General features: G+C 33.8%; 1 pseudogene; it reads left to right on the forward strand.

Moving 5' to 3' along the window:
* Positions 1-14,077, forward strand: part of LOC143640114 (kynureninase-like) — a 76,087-nt pseudogene that overhangs the window by 35,707 nt on the left and 26,303 nt on the right.

Genomic DNA, 14,077 nt, shown 5'->3' on the forward strand with positions numbered 1-14,077 from the left:
TCCTTTTTTTTCTACTTCTAAGTATAATTTTAAGGTCTGAAGACTGGTTTGCTTTACTTTCTCGTGTGTGTGTGTGTGTGTGTGTGTGTGTGTGTGTGTCTGACTATGGATTGTACCCACTAAACTACATTCCCCAGGCCTTTTTTTAAATTACTTTATTGTTTGGAGACAGGAGCTCACTAAATTGCCTAGGCTAGCCCCAAACTTACAATCCTCCTGCCTCACCTCCAGAGTTTCTGGGATTATAAGTATGAGCCACTTCATACAGCTGGTTTTTTCTTTCCAGGTCTCCCAAAACCTCTATTCTTACTCTCCACACAGCTATTATCTCTGTCTCATTTCTTCTCAATTTACACATTAAATTTCAGTAAGAAAGTGTTCCCCTTCTCTCCTTCTCTAACTTCCTATTTCTGAATTTGCCAGTCTCATCAATATCTCCTTTCCCTTTCTTTCTCTTTCCTTAATTCATTCCTCCTTTCTTCTCTCCCTCCCTCCCTCAGTCACTCCCTCTTACATGGAACCCAGGCCCTTATGCCAGCTAGGCAAGTGCTCTGCCACTGAGCCATATTCCCCCTCTCAATATCTACACTTTAAAAATAGAACTAAAATGAAGATCTATTTCTGAAATCATACATTGTACAAATGGCAATAATATTTGCTATTGCTAATAGCCTACAGAGCTGCAGACACTTGACATGCACCACACTACACTTATATTTTCCAGCAACTTTAATAGTCAACAGCCTGCACTATGTCTCAGCAGACACAACTGAGCCTGAGAGAGGTGAAGCACTTTTGCTTGGCAACTTAACCAGCCAGTGAAACCTGGAACTGGCATCTACTGATGCTGATGCCCAAGTTCTTTGCATTGACTGGGAGAGAACTTTCCCCTGCATTGTCTCCTTTTATATATGCAAACTAATCATGTAATGGCAAAGAGTATTTATAAAAGTCAAAGAAAAAAATATGTAACACCCTCCATTTTTTCTTACTTTTTTTTTTAAATTGGAGACCTCTGTCTCTATAGTTGATGTAATTGTTGCTTTTACAAAGATGGAAAATATAGGGAATGAGAAAAAAAATTCTGCCTTTAAAAAGCACAGATTCTGACTGATGAGATACATAGGAAATTTCTTCAAACACTGCTTTAAAGAAAGATCCACTAATGTGTCTTAGATTAACACAACAGAAATTATAGTTATGCATGTTCAGATTCATTTATCCTTATGACTGGTCCAAAACCACATCCTCTGAATTGGCTCAAGGAGATACATTCCCACTGAGGTTCAAAAGCTGTTATTTCTTTTTGGCGGCATCTTTTCTCATAATTAGGGAACATAACGTAACATTGGTGCCAGATTGTTCCATATCAATTTTTCCCACAGTGTAACTGACTAGTTATGTACATCTCATTACTGGTAAACTCCTAAAAATCAAATAATCTCTTAGATTACATGTATTAATTTCAAAAATATGCAAAAGTACCCTTTTGACAAATAAATTGAGCCCAGAAAGTTCTCCAGAAATTGTGATAGCTTGGCCACCTTCAACATCTGAGTCAAAGTCTACCATCCTCATTCATGAATCCAGGGCTTTCATCCAAAGTCAAGGTCCCTGACTTGCTTTTGTCCTCTCTTTTCTTTCCAACATCTTATGCCCTGTTGATTTATTTTTCAACAAGAAACTTCCATCATATTTTCTTTTATGGTAACTATAGCAATAAGTTACTGCACCTTATAAAAATATCAAGGATGGCTTGATATAGATGAATGTAGTTTGATAAGAAATAAAATCTTAATACTATGTTACTCTAATATTTTGTTACTGTAATTTGCACAGGTTGACAAATAAGTGCCTACTTCAGGAAGAATTTCATTTTCATTTTTTAGCTTATCCTTGAATACAGCCAGAGTTTTTAAATCACCAGGTTAAAATGTTTATTCTCACTTTGTTCTGATTCCAAGTTATAGGTAATATTTTTTTTAATACAACAAGTCCCTTGATTTCTGTGCAGATTTCTATTTACACTTTTTTATGACAGACTTTTTAATTCCAATTGCTCTTTTTTTTTTATTTCTTATGTTTAAAATCAAACTTTCTGGAAACTCCCAAGTATATTCACAGCAGCTAACTCCTTAACATGAACCTATGAGTGTGTGTAAATGACCATTGTTCACTTTATAAAGTCCTGTTGTCTCCTCTGTTAGCACATGCTAAGTGATATCAATCAGCAGCTCAAGGACAAAGGATTTTCTAGTCAACTTATTGTGTATAATGTTTGTAATATTTCTCAATACACAAGATATACATTTAAAGTTACTAGACCTTAATCTATTTTTTTTAATGGCAAGGGGTATCACTGGGAGGCATCCTCAGCCTTTTTATTTTTGATTTTTGAGAGAGAGTTTTGCTAAATTGCCCATGTTGACCTGGAACTTGTGATCTTCCTGCCTCAGCCTTCTGCGTAGCTGGGATTACAGATATGCCTAACTTTACCTGGCTATCACAACTTACTCTTAGAGTAATTCATCAAAAGTATGAAGATGAAATTTTGTCAGCTGTCCTAGTTTACCTTTTTGCTATTCCTGTTTGCTCCTGAACTTCATTACAAACATTTAAAATTATCACATTGTGGGATTCCTGGATAAAATGCTGTGTGGGTTATTTTTTCTGCAGTGTATGTTATGATATACTTTTTTTTTGGTCTCATGTATTATCTATAAGAGCCTTAGGACTAATAAAACCAAGTAGCATGACAGCTCTGCCTTGCAGAAAATTACCCTTTGATTCTGGCTGCCATGCTGTTTGGTTTCTAAAGTCTTCTTGGAGCTTCACGTGAAAGATTGTATCTTGTCTCTTTCCCTTGGTATGTTTATTTCATTCTGTATTGTTTTCTATTTTAATAGGGAAGACTTCCTATTCTTACTGAGCTATTGGCATAAATAAGTAAAGGCTGAACATAAAGCACTAAAAAGTAGCAGAAAACAGGATCTTCTATTTCCAAACTAATTTTTGGAAAGAAATTGTGACCCATATAACACATTGACTTTTAGTAGAGAATGAACCTATTACAAAATAATACTTAGTTGCTTCTTATAAACAGAGTCAGAAGAAAAGGAAAAAGAACAGGGATTTTTGAAAGCACTGATATATGAAGTCTGCATGAAAGGAAGTACTTTTATTCACTCAGAAATGAGATATTTAAAGAGCTGCTAGAAGCCCTCTTTCCCAAATTGACTGTTTTTGTTTTTAACATAGCATCTATGTACACTTTTTAACCATAACACCTGAGTGTATTTTGAAAAGTTAAATGCTCTTTCTGATAAGAAACCTTATGTCCTACTCTTCATTTCTTGCTAACATCATCCAGCAAATCCCTAATTGTGGACTTCTTAGGGAAGTCCTAATATCAGAGTTGACTAGCCAAAGGTGTATTATTGTTAATACACCGTTTGTCTACTCATTTATATAGAGTCAATCAGCATGTCAAGTGCTCACTCACACACTTCCCTATAACATCCCCACCACCCCGCTCAGTGCTGGAGATTGATCCAAGGGTTTTGCACAAGCTAAGAGTTCTCTTTTGTGTATTTTTATTTTGAGACAGAGCCTCATTAAGTTGCCCAGGATGGCTTCAAACCTGCAATTCTTCTATCTAAGCCTCCTGAGTAGCTGGGTTATAGTGGACACCACATATCTGGTTTCCCTATAATTTGGAAAAAAGTTATAAATAATATTGGAAAAAAACATTACCTTAAATTTTCCATCACACCCTTTCTTCTTAAAATATATTTTTTAAATTTATATCAGTGTAGTCCTATCATTATTTCCTATTGCTTTTGTATAAGCAAAAGAATACCTAAAGACTTTGTTCGTTGGTATGATGTAGAAGCTGCAGTCTCAGTCATAAGAAGGTCACATAGGAGTACCATCTAGTGGAAATTAATAGCATCCAAGGGACTATGGGGAAACTGGAATTCACCCACCATAAAGTTAGTGAAACTGATGAGGGGACTATCACATCCACTGTTGTCTGAGCAGTGTCTAGCAGTGTACGTTCAGCGACTGAATTTATGAATAGCCATAGGCATGCCTTACAGGCACCTCCCAGGGACTACAGGGCTACAATAATGGGTGGTTAATTAAGTGGTTTGGACAAAGGCTATTTACCTACTTTAATATTTTGTTTTTTCAAGAATCCACAAGCATACCAGAGCATATTTACCCTTATAATTAAATCTGCCACTTATTAATGGTCTTTAGAATTCAGAGAAGTTTTTAAGGTAAAAAATAAAATTAACTGAATAATAACAGTCAACAGTCAATTTGTTACAGAATTAGTAAAATTATCCAAACTTTAATACCTTTAAAAAACTGTCAGCTACACCATTTCGTATTTTATTTTAATAAATAGAAAAATAATGAGTCAAAATTGAGAGGGAATGTATAAGGTCTTCCCCTAGAAAGTTTAGCCCAATCCATATGTATCATAGTACTCAACTGGTTAGAAGAAACCTTGGTGCTGCAATAAGGAAGATGGCAAGAGCAAAGCACGTGTGTGATTCCTTATTTAGGGGGATTTTGAACATATTTTTAACTACTCTTTTGCCCAAGATACTTTATTTTAAAAGAAGCCACATCTGAACAAGTAATGTATATAATAAAATAGCATCAGAAAGACAGAATCTCAAAGAATATTTTATTGGGGGTGGGGGTACTCAACCACTGAGCCACATACCCAGCCCCCTTTTTTTGTATTTTATTTAGAGATAGGGCCTCACAGAGTTGCTTAGTGTTTTACCATTGCTGAGGCTGGCTTCTAACTTGCTATCCTCTTGTCTCAGCCTTCCAAGCCCCTGGGATTACAGGTGAGTGCCACCATGCAGCCTCAGATTATCTTCTTTTAAAGTTTAACATCAGTTGAAAGACTATCTGTTGACAACTGCATGGCTTTATTAATTGCCAGATGGCTGGGCTGGCAAGATGAGCTGAGTTCAAAGGAGCTGGATGCAGCAAAGAATCCATGCAAAACATGAACATGAGTTTCTAAGGACAGGGTAGGACTGCTCAGTTACCCCAAGGGTCAGCTCCACGCTGGGCAGTGCTGGAAAGAACAATAAAGCAAACCCCCAGCCCCTAAACCCCCTATTCGTTGGGTAGAAGACATTTGATAGAATATCCCACCCAAAAAAGGCAAGGGGTAGAGTTTCGAAGGGTGGAGTCTTGCTTGGTGATGTTATGTTGTCAGCAGATTGACTGACATCTTGGCAAGCCACACCCATCTCAGGTGCTGTGTGGGATCACGGTAGAACTAGATGAAAGGCATTTGCATTACACAGCCCAATGAGCGTGCAATGCCAGACCATCCCCTCATATGCTCAAATGCACACACAGCCCATGGATGGCTCACAATGGCTCACCTTTATTTGTTCATTCATTTACCTATTTTTTAATACTTTGTGTACATATTGTGCAAAAGTAGGAGGTAATGAGATTATAAAATGCTGCAAGAGAGGTAAACAAACAGAGCTGTAGGATGACAGATAGGAGAGAGATGGCAAAAGAACTGCCCCGTAGAAATTATCTTGTGAACAATATCTGAGTTAGGCAGGTGTGTGTCTTAGGTCATTATCTGTGAAAACTATAGACTGGGTAGTTTATAAGGAATAGAGCTTTATTCAACTCATGATTCTTGCAGGCTGGGAAGTCCAAGAGCAAGTCACTGGCACCTGCTGACAACCTTCTTTCTGCACCATAGCATAGTGGAGGGCATCACATGACAAGGCAGAGCAAGTGTGCCAGTTTTGGTGTCTCTTCTTCTCTTTAGAGTGCCTGTAATGCAATCACGAGGGCCTCATTCTCCTGACCTTCTTAAATTATAGTCACCACCAAAGGCTTCACCTCCAAATATCATTAATTTGAATTTGGGGATTGAGTTCCCAACACATATAGTCGTTGTAGACATTCAAAACATAGTACCTAGCAAATGAGAAAAAAGAAGCCACATTTGCAAATTAAGGGAGAGTGGTGTGGGGACTCTGAGGCAGAAGAGCTAGAAGAGACCAGGATTTAAGAGTATAAAGAGCCATACCAAGGATTTTGAGTTTTATTTAGAACATAATGCAGGCACTTTCTTGGAATCTGGGAATCCTTTCTATTCAAATGTGTGATTTAGAGAGTTGCTTAGAATAAGACAGGTTGTGAGTTTACATATTAGTTGAAAAATTACTGCAATTGTTTAGGGATTGACTATAAAGTGTGATAATGTGTTGACTGAACACTTCTATGTTATTATGGGTTGCATCGATGTGAGTATAAACACCTATGGGTAATTATAAATAAAAATGAGTTGATAAATATTTTTATTTTAAAAATTGCATAAAGGAGGAAATCAAGTGCAGAGTATCTGTTTGTGGCTATGTACACAGTGTAACTACTCTTACAGGTAGAATAATGAAAATATCTACCAGGATGACTGTAGTTTGGGAGTTATTCAGTTTTATTCTTTATTTTTAAGATGCTGCCATCTAGTGACACTTTTGTAAAATCACTTTGTGGTAATCTCAAGTTTGCATCTTCCAATCTTTTCTTCCAAACAGTCCCAATTTAATAATTCATGCTTTCTGCCATCCATACGAAAAGGACTATACATGCATTAAAACATATTGTAGAAGCTGCAAGTGATTTTTTGATGTGATACCACAGCTGTGGCCACAGGACTTTTAATAATGGGATCTACTAGGTGAAGTTTTGTGGTTTCTTGGTATCTTTTTTTATAAATAATTAATAATGAAATAAAAGCACTGCCTTTCCTATCCTTGAGTTTTCTAAGAAAAGTTGAGTTGTAAAAAAAATATGTATGGAACGTTTAGTTAAAAAGTGCTTAATAAAATATCATTGTTCTTATTAGAAATGTTATTCAGTAGGAAAAGGATATCAAATTCAGAGAAAGCTTTAACTTTTTCCAAATGGAATTCCAGTACTTCATGTCCATCTTAAAACATGAACAAACTAAGTATATAATGACTATCAAACCTCAATATTGTTCTACAACTTTGATTACCTCTAATTCTGGATGAAAATTAATTATATTTCTTCTCTATCATTCTCAAAAGTTACATAAGCACAGAGAACCTCTCTTATATTATATATTATTATTATATTGCACTAAACCTTGACAAGTGAGAACTTCTTAGGTGTTGCTTTATGGAATGTGAAGAAAAATCACTGAAATCACTAAACTTTCTGTACCTTATTATATTAAAATCCATTGATGTATATTAAATATGATTATACTGAATATGTTATATATTGAATCTATACATGATTTGTAACATCAAGCATTGATCATTTGGAAAATATTGGTTCATTGAATTATATATGTTTTCTAAATATTGACATTTAATTATAAACATTTTTAAAATTATACTTTGTGACTAAATTTATCAGAAATATCTCAATACTGGGAAATAATCATGCTCAGAGAAGTGGATACCAGTTTTCCACAATTCTAGTTGGTCTAGGAAAGTAATTTTATCACTTGAGTAAAAATACTACAGGCTATTTTCCTTCAAGTGAAACTATACATTTTCAAAAGAATGTCTGTCAGATACCCAGTATGAATCACAAGTGTTTGTCTATCACTTGCTTTTTCATGCAAAACTGGTTCTCCATCCATGAAATTTTAAAGTGACTAGTTAATCTAACAACCAATTACACCAGTGCATTCCTTTGTGGTCACCATCCAATTTCTAAATGTGGTCACACATCAAACATTAAAAACATGAGAAACAAGTCACTCTTGTTTAATAAAAATTGATCCTTTTTGTAGCTTTAGTAAGGATAATTTTAGGTGAACGCTCTCTTTCCCCCTAGTGAGTGGTGGGACAAATGCAGTGACTTCTGATACAGTCTGGTGCTAATGCTTTGTGTTCTGCTAAGGTGCCAGATTTTAGATTGTTGGTGCAAATGTCAACCTAGTGAAGAAAAGGGGGGAGAATAGTCTTTGTGAATCAAAGGTTGAACCATGACTTATGGCATAACAGTTTGCTAAAAATTTACTTAAAGATATTTGTGTTACTATTTTTAATCATTGCAATAAATTCAGATTTTTTCATGTTCTTTCTTAGGGTTGTTTTGTTGGCTTTGATCTGGCAAATGCAGTTGGAAACGTTGAACTCCACTTACATGACTGGGGACTCGATTTTGCCTGCTGGTGTTCCTACAAGGTAAAAACAATTTAACATATTTATAGCCTTTTATTTCACATTGATATTAATCTAAAGGAAAAACTGGCTCCATGGGCCAATTTCAAAGATTGAAGTTACTTTGCTCCATTTCTTTCATTACTGTATGGTCTGATTTGGGTTATAAGTAGAATTGTATGAAGAATGATATGATATTTAATTTTAGCACTTCCATCATTACAGAGAACATATTTCTTTAATTCCTAACCTGTTATGAAAAAATCAAAAGGTTCTAGAGAAAGAGTCCCACAATTAGAACTTAATTCAAATTGATTAGGATTCTTAGTGTTAGTAAGCTGTGAAATTTCTACATATGTAAATATAATTCTTAGGCAATCAGCTTGGTATTTGAAGAAAATTTAATTAATTGGTGAAAATAAAACAAATTTAATATAGGCATTTAAAAATGTGATGCTTTTATTATTATTTCAATATTCTTGTGGCAAAATAATTTAAATATGGGAGCTTTGAAATTAGACCTCAATGGAACTATCTACTAACTGAGGAAAAATTTGATCAAACTTTTAAAAAGACCAGTTTTGTTATCAACCTAACAATACAAATTTTCATTAGGTTTTCATTTAATAAGATTCCCCAGGATTCTGTTTTATTTCAAACGTTCAAAAATTTTAAAGTAAAATGTTATATTTTTATTTAAAAACTATGATATTGTTTATTTTAATATATTTAGGTAGATTCATAAAATTTAACTAATTTTCCATCCAGTATTTAAATGCAGGAGCAGGAGGTCTTGCTGGTGCCTTTGTCCATGAAAAGCATGCCCACACAATAAAACCTACGTGAGTACCATCTTCAAATTCTTCTTTGGCGATGAACAAATAAATGCATTTTCATAGTATGAAAAATTTACAGAAATTTCTAAGATGCTATCCAATGGGAATCAGGATTGGATTGCAATTATTTTACTACTCTATTAACATTAAAATGTTTTATCAAAAATAAACGCTTTTGAAAGACTTCAATTGGTTGAACAAGAAATTTAGTCATAAAAGGGAAGCTTCAATGCTAAAATGAGCCACTGCAATCAGCTAGAGCAAATGGTTATATGAAAAAAAGACTGCTTGAATTTGGTTTTTCAAAAATTAGACTTTAGAAAATTTTGGATTCCTCACAATGATGAATAAATCAAAGAATACCAGAGCTGTGCCTAATAGAGGCTTGAACGTGGCATGTTTTATTAAAATTAAATCTACCTTTAAAGCTATAAAATGTTACAGGATGGCTTGTAGGGAATATCTTTTGTCCTAAAAGATTTTATTTTCCATGAAACCTGAAGAAGCTAAACACTGAACAACACTGATGACATAAAAAAGTAGTACTTTTCTATTTTATATAACTCTCTTTATGTTTTAAAGAAAGTATAAATGCAAATGTAATACACCAACACATTTACACATTTTTATTTGACTGAGGAACTTATAACTGTTCCTTTTATTTTTATCTGGTATGGAGATAAAGGAATAATATTCTGAGAAGTCAGGGGGGTAGCCTTTTTATTCTTGTTGTATTGGAATGTGTGTGATGGGGAGACTGTCTAGACTCCCAATAGATAACATAATAATGTTTGATTAGTTTTCTGAATCCTTTCAGACACTGGCTGAGTGGTATAATCTTTACAGGAATTGAAGTGGAATTAGTAATATGTCTTGCAGCACCTCACATTTCTGAAGTTATGTGCATATATAAATCCTAGGAATTTAAAATGGTTTTCTATTATTTATTTAATAGTGTCTAAAATTTCTTCACAATTTTAAAATTTTTAAATTAAAGAGCACATTTCCTTTAGACAGACATTTAATAAGTCATACATCTTCATTGTTGTTACTACATTAGATTTTTCTCTCTGTCTCAAATACTCAGAGAACATTATCAAGTATATATTATAAGGTTAGTATACATATTTTAAAAGTCCTCTTCTATATTTTTAGCAAATCCCATTGATAGCATCTCACATAGCACAATTATTTTCCACATAGGTGGTACCCAAGATGTTTCCTGCTTTTGTATGATGACTCACCACCCTAGCCATTTCTTATTCTCCTTTAATTAAATTATAGTAGACCAGGTTCATATTCTAGCTTGACTTCTTGCTGATCTGTTTAGGCCTCTTAATGGAAATATTATCAGCATTTACCTCATAGTCAAATTTTGTGAGAAAAAAATGAGATGATGCATCTAAAGCACTAATTGTAAACACTTCAGCATTTTACTATATGTGATTGATACTTGTGGAGCTATATTTTAAGAATCCAAAATAAGAGAAATTTTAAAAAATGATGGGTGACATTTTTAACAATGTCATTGGGGCATTCTTTAATGTTATTCGGTAATTATATAATATTTACTCCTAGATATTGTGTTTACTCATTGTAAATTTGTATACTAACATACAGACTTCTGCCCAGTGGAGATCATTTTTTTCATGCAGTAAAGATAACCTCTAGAGTTACAGTTTGTGACATTATAGGATTTTAAATAATTTTTACCTGTCACCAAGTTTATTTCAACAGATCTTTCCCCAACTGACTGTATAAATCCCCATTCCTGAACTTTCTTTTTTACTGCCCTTTTCATCTCACTGGTTCTCCCATTAATTACTGAGTTGAATGACATATTTCTTGCGTGTTCACTTTGTATTTGTGTGAGAGCAATGCTTTTAGCTTTTTTGAAAATATATGCATTGCATTTTATCCAATTCACTCTGGAGACAGTTGGGACTCAAATCAGGCTTGACTAGTAAATTCTGCCTTAAAGGAAATCCTGTTCTTAACCACTGAGCTCTGAGGCACATCCCCAGCCTTTTTGTTGTTGTTGTTGTTGTTGTTGTTGTTTGTTTGTTTTTGGTTTTGTTTTTTTGGTATTTTAGGGTCTCACTGAGTTGCTTAGAGCCTCACTAAGTTGCTGAAGCTGGCTTTGAACTCATGATCCTTCTGTCTCAGCCACTTGAGCCACTAGGATTACAGGCGTGGGTTACTTACTGCACCTGGCTGGAAACCCTGTTCCGAGCTTATTCATGTTGTTTTCTCACATTCTTAACTTTTCTTAATGTGATGCCTAGTGACTAATTCAAGTGCTGCCAATTTCTATCCTTAATTTCCTCTCCTCTACAAGGTATCATGCAATGTATTTGATTTGTGTTAGAGAATTAGAGCTTTTTAATTACTGATGGAAAGTAGCAGATTTATTTATACAAGGATCTGTTATTTTCATATAATCTGTTCAGTATCCCTGAGAGAAAAAGAAATGCTTTGCCAAACTTTACTTTGTGTTCCATGAATGTATTTTACTTTTTTATGAAGCTACAAATAAACACCACCTTCCACAAGAGTGTTAGAGTAAGCAACAGGAAGACTTGAAAGGCAAAAATATCACGTTGAGCAAGACTCATTGTTTAGATGTTAGGATAATATTCAATAAGTAAAATTATTTTAAAAATGAGGGGAAGAAACATTGCTTGTGGAAAATATGTATAGCGCAGAGATTAAATACAACTTAAACTTCAAAAGTTCCTGTATGAGGACTAACTCTTGCCAGTTAATCATTATATTTTAGCTGTTAGGCTTTGAGGATCAGCTAATTAAATATGTTTAACAAATCTTCCATCACTTGTAATTTTTTTTTTCAATTTTCTTAGAACATTAGAGAGACTATGGAGAGTTTGTGTTGTTAAATTATTCAGTATGATAGCTGAGAACCATATGGAGAACATCGAGTATACCAGAATGAATGTAACTGCTCATATATATATTACACTTTGTGAAGTCATCTTTGTTGCTCAAAGAAAGGTGACATCTAGTGTCTAAATATATTATTTCAATGAAATGCTATCCAAATAACGTTTCTTGTTTTAATTATTCACCCTTTAACAAGTACTTTAAAGTGTGTGTGTGTGTGTGTGTGTGTGTGTGAGAGAGAGAGAGAGAGAGAGAGAGAGAGAGAGAGAGAGAGAGTGTGTGTGTGTTTAAATGATTGACTATGTGTTTAATAGTACAAGAATTTCATAGTTAAAGCCTTGAAGAAAGAGGAAGAACAGGATGAAGGTGAGAGTCCACGGAAGGGGGAATTCCTTGTGTGTGCTTAAACAGCAGGCTTAGACACTAATCAAGGCTGAGATAAGAAAAGTATTAAGGGAATGGGCAGTCCCTTGGTGCAGAGTGGATTCCAGCAACGTAACAGTGAATTGGAGAGTTTAATATTGGTATGTGATTCTGAAATTGTCATTAATATAATGTTTCCATTAGCATCTGAGAGAATTTATCAAGGAATCCTTAGTAGATTAGGTAAAAGAGATTTGATAAGGTACTTCAAAAGCATATGACTTGAATATTAACAGTATAAAGAAAATGCTGAGTAACTAAAAAAAAATCTTTAAAAACTATTACCTTAAAGGTCATGCTGAAAAGTTAAACATAATATGAAGTGGATTATATTTTGCTACAGTATCATTTTGTCAAAGTACATGCCAAAAAAAGAAACCTATATTTACTATATTGTCTTTTTAAGATGAGCATATTATAAATTTAATCTAAATGTTGTCAAATTATAAGTTTAAATCTTTTATAATTTTTAACTTTATATTTTAATATGCATTTCAGTGACAATTTTTTTCTTTGCTAGGTTTAAAATTGATTTTATTAAGAGACATTTTCCCTTTTGTCTTTAGATGATGAGAACTTCCAGTATGTCTGTATGCATATGAATATGTGTGCATATATGTATGCACGTGTGTGTGTGTGTCTATTTTCTATTTCAAAAATTTAATAAGATAAAGTTCACATTTTACTCTGACACAGGTATTTTTCTAAGCTGGTCATTGTTCATGTAAAATTAAGGAAACAATCCTTAATTGATTAAGAAAGCATAAGCAAATATAACCAAAAAATACTTCTGTGCAAAAATCTTTCTTAAAAAATAAAACTTTTGGACTGGGCTTGTGGCTCAGTAGCAGAGTGCTTGCCTTGCACATGTGAGGCACTGGGTTCGATCCTCAGCACCACATAAAAATAAATAAACAAAATGAAGATATTGTGTCCATGTATAACTAAAAAAAAAATTTAAATAAATAAAACTTTCTTGATGGAATTAAAAAAAGGTTATTGTTTATGATTTTTAAATCTTACTGGCCTTTTGGAGAGAGATCACTTAAATATTCAAAGAGTGAGATAAATGACAGAAAACCCAAAATTAGAATATGTGTCCTAAGGCAACTCTAATTAATGGGCCTGGAGAATTCTCAGACTAATTTTTCCATAGTAGCTGTGGAGACAAAAATGACTAACTCAGAGGTTCTTGGGAAAAGCTTGAGCAAGGAGGTAGGAAACTAAAGACACAAATCCTCTGTAAAATAGAACACAGTGTTAACTAAGTGAATAAATTCACTCTCTGTTACTTTGAAAGCTGAAAATGTTGCCTATAAGAGAGATTCACTTCATAAATTTCATAAATTTAAGAAGGTATAAAAAGAAGAAAGAATTATTTAAATGGCATTTTTTAAAGGGATATGTCAAGTGATCTTTTCCTCTTTATCTCTTTACTAGAATTTTTATGGAATCTGAGTTATTGACTTAACATTTTAAATTTTGCCTCATTATCATAAAATATTTTAGAAATTATACATGGTGGTAAAATCAGGATTTCAAGCTCTCACTTATTTCTAGAGCCACACTCATGCATTACATCTGTCCTCTGTCTTGGTCTTCAAATTGTCCCTCCAAGGGGTCCAGAAATGGGCAACATACTTAAAGAACACTCATCTGTAGCATCATAACACATAACCTAAACTTATTTTCATTCAGAAACTGTTTTATAAA

The sequence above is a fragment of the Callospermophilus lateralis genome, unplaced genomic scaffold, assembly GCF_048772815.1.
Source record: "Callospermophilus lateralis isolate mCalLat2 unplaced genomic scaffold, mCalLat2.hap1 Scaffold_122, whole genome shotgun sequence".
In the NCBI taxonomy this organism is placed as follows: domain Eukaryota; kingdom Metazoa; phylum Chordata; class Mammalia; order Rodentia; family Sciuridae; genus Callospermophilus; species Callospermophilus lateralis.